Source organism: Castor canadensis, chromosome 11 (genome assembly GCF_047511655.1).
Source record: "Castor canadensis chromosome 11, mCasCan1.hap1v2, whole genome shotgun sequence".
Classification (NCBI taxonomy): domain Eukaryota; kingdom Metazoa; phylum Chordata; class Mammalia; order Rodentia; family Castoridae; genus Castor; species Castor canadensis.
This window is the reverse complement of record NC_133396.1, coordinates 8,197,929-8,201,361: the sequence shown is the minus strand read 5'-3', so window position 1 is coordinate 8,201,361 and position 3,433 is coordinate 8,197,929. Positions and strand designations below refer to the sequence as shown.

Genomic DNA, 3,433 nt, shown 5'->3' with positions numbered 1-3,433 from the left:
GAATATTTACAGTATTACATTTTGTGAAAAAAGCAGTATACAAAAATACATGCCATTTGTCATCACACCAGTAAAACACAGCAAGTAACAGAAGACCAGAGAGGACACCATACTAATTAAAGTGGGTGGGGCATTGCATGATAACAGAGTACAATCCCCTGACCTTTCCATAACCTTATGTTCCTTTCATAATTCAGAAATACTTTTAAAAGGTATAAAATAGGCTGCATACAAAAATTAAGGCTCGTTGTGCTTATATAATAAGACTAGTAGCAAAACCCATTGAAGAAACCAAGATCCTTGGGTGGTGGAGTGGCTCAAGTGGTAGAGCACCTGCCTAGCAAGCATGAGGCCCTGAGTTCAAACCCCAGTGCCACCAAATAAAAATGAGAAAAAGAAACCGAAATGCCTAATTCTTAGCACAAGACCTTCAGTATGGGAAACAGATACTCTGCTCTCATGTCCAAAGCCTCCTGGATGTTTAAACATGCAGAACTTTGGAAACCAGTTTCCCTCGAAAATTTCCACAGTTGTTTTAATCAATCATTTCCCAAGAATTCTTTTCCCTTCATTAACTTTTCAACAGGCCAGCTGCAGAATGAGATATTGTTCCTGTGACAAGAGCCGGAGGCCTCTGGAAGATGCCTTCCTCCTGATCACTCCCTCCCTCTTGCCCAGGCACCCCAGTCCCTTGGGGCCTGCCTGTCACCACCAGGCCAGCTCCTCTTGCTCTGTGAGATTCCTGACCCTTCCTTATCAGCCTCACAGACAGATGGCTGGTGAGCCCTGGCTCACACAGAGCATCTGAGGCTGGAGGAGGCTCCAGAACCATTATTGACCCCACCATCCACCAAAGACCCTGTTCCTGGAGATCCCGAGTGCAAAGTGTCTACACCTCAACATCCTTTTTCCTACTCCTTCAGCCCCAGAAAGGTATAGATGCTGGGGTTTACACAGGCCCTGGACATACATCCAGAGCTGTGGCCTCCTTGCAGCTGGACTTCAGGATGCTGTATCCTGAAGTACCTGCTTCTGGGGTGAAGAAGGCTATGAGTTCTTCCACAACCTTCTATAGATAAGATGGGGATGCACCATCCAGTCTTTTTTTCTTTTTTGAGAATCTCCCTTTGTAGCCCAGGCTGGCTTGGAACTCACAATCCTTTTACCTCAGCCTCCTGAGTGCTGAAATTACAAATATATACCACTATGCAGTCCAGCCTATTTTAATAGCAAAATTTCTTTGTATTTTTTTAACAAGCACTATTTATCTAGGATGTAAGCAATTCTGTGCTGACTAGAAGGCTCTGGTTATTATTTCCCTAACCCAACCCCCAAACTAGATGGCTTGAAAGAGATTTGCCAGGCAAAGTATGTTAGCTAAGAATTCTTTTTTTGCCTCATTTTTTATTCATCAAAAGCACACTGAAGCAGCTACCAATCAGAGCTTCGGATCAGCATGACAGACCAGGCTACACAACCGAAGGGCTACAAATTGGATTTTAATTTGCCTTTGTGTTGCTCAGCTTTTGGAAATATTAATAATTGATAAACATGATACAGGCAGTCCTTCAAGCTCAGGAGCCCTGTGCTGGAAATCACTCCTGAAGGGCAGAAAGAATAAATGGAACCCACAGTTCACAATCACATAAATATATCCACCCAAAACAGCTAATTAGCAAAGTAACATTGCTCTTCTAACATGTGGGCCAATTAGGGTTTTCATCTCTAGAGGGAATTACAATGAATGTGCGCTACCCCTCTGATGAGCAGAAAAGACACTCCATAAGTATTTGTCAAATAAATGAACAGTGACCCACAGTTTTTAAGACAATTAATTTTTACAGTGCACACTTCAGGGCAAGACTTCTGGTGAATGATCTCAGATCATGTCCTAAACTCAAAATTAATCAAAGTAACTGCAGCTGCTGTTGGGGAGGCTGGGAAAACCATAGGTGATAAGGCTGGTGGGGTCCTGCAAAGCTCATCCTGAATGATGTCCCCCTTCAATGGTGATCATTATCTAGCCAAGGGCTACCCCTCCCCCAGAGCCCTTACTGGCCAGGCTACGGTTAGTATCCATTAGGACCTAGAGCCAGTGCTGGGAATGGAACCCAGGGCCTCAATCAATGACCAGACTGAGAAAAGAAGAGAGAAGTTAACCCATAGTGTTTGATATTCCTTGAGGCTTGGCAAGCGCTCCACCGCTGCTAAGTGACGGCTCACACCCCAGCCCAAGTTCTCATTCTTGATGGGAAGACTAGTTTGAACAAAGGCTCAGAGGTGGAAATTAACCACCAGGTTTTGAACAACTTACAAAGACACTGGCCAAGTCAACACAGAGGGGAATTTTAGAAGGCATGCTTATTCTGTTCTAGTTTATTTACAAACCTATATCCATATAGACCCCATATAGATCTAGCATTGCGGCCCTTGATTATATAAAATCTTGGACCTTTTTGTAAAAAAAATGATATATGTATATTTCTCACCTACTAAGCAGAGAAGTTACTTAAGAGTCGGAGGCCAAATGTGGTAGCTCAAGCCTATAATCCTAGCTACTCAAGAAGTAAAGATTGGGAGGGTCACAGTTCAAGGCCAGCCTGGGCTGGGTGCCCAGGGTTCAGGTCTATAATCCTAGTTACTTTGGAGTCTGAGATCAAGAGGATCACAGTTCAAGGCCAGTCCAGGCAAATAGTTCACAAGACCCCATCTCGACAATAGCCAGAGTAAAATGGACTGGAGTTTGGGTTCAAGCAGTAGAGTGCCTGCTTTGCAAGGATGAAGCCCTGAGTTCAAACCTTAGTCCTACTCACCTCCCAAAATAAAAAAAAAAAGCCCAGCCTGGACAAATGGGAGGGGAGCATGGTCCAGGCCAACTTGGGCATTACACTGAGACCAGACCCTATTTCAAAAATAACCAAGGCAAAAAAGGGCTGGGGGCATGGCTCAAACACCAGAGTGCCTGCCTAGCAGCACAAGGGCCTGAGTTCAACCCCCAGTACCACACATAAAAAAAGCTGTAAATATGTCCTACCTTTTTTCTTTACATAAAACTTATTTCCCAGAGGATAAAAACTGTATGTCAGGAAATACCGAAAGTTTCAGAGTAGGTGTATGGCCCACTCAGAGGAAAAGCTGGGGAAGAATCTGGAAGCAGTGGATAACAGAGATGAGAAGAAGAAAAGGCTGGAATTGAGGGACTTTTTTGTGGGGAATGCACATTTCAGGGAAAGGACTCACAATACAATCCTGATCACAGGAAAGATGCCCTGATGTCAGCCAGTAGACTTCATAACGAGACACGAGGTTCTATTTCCAGAACAGAAGAAAAACTTAAAATAGCTAAGTAAATCAAATCCCCACCACACCAGGACTCAGAGCCTTCCTTGTTAATGGATACTCAAAAAGCCCAATCCAATCTCTCCCCTTGGGA

General features: G+C 44.0%; 1 non-coding gene across 1 annotated transcript; it reads left to right on the top strand.

Moving 5' to 3' along the window:
- Positions 1-306: 306 nt before the first annotated feature.
- Trnaa-agc (transfer RNA alanine (anticodon AGC)) lies at positions 307-379 on the top strand. The gene has a single exon. It is a non-coding gene; the product is annotated as a tRNA-Ala (tRNA).
- Positions 380-3,433: the final 3,054 nt, after the last annotated feature.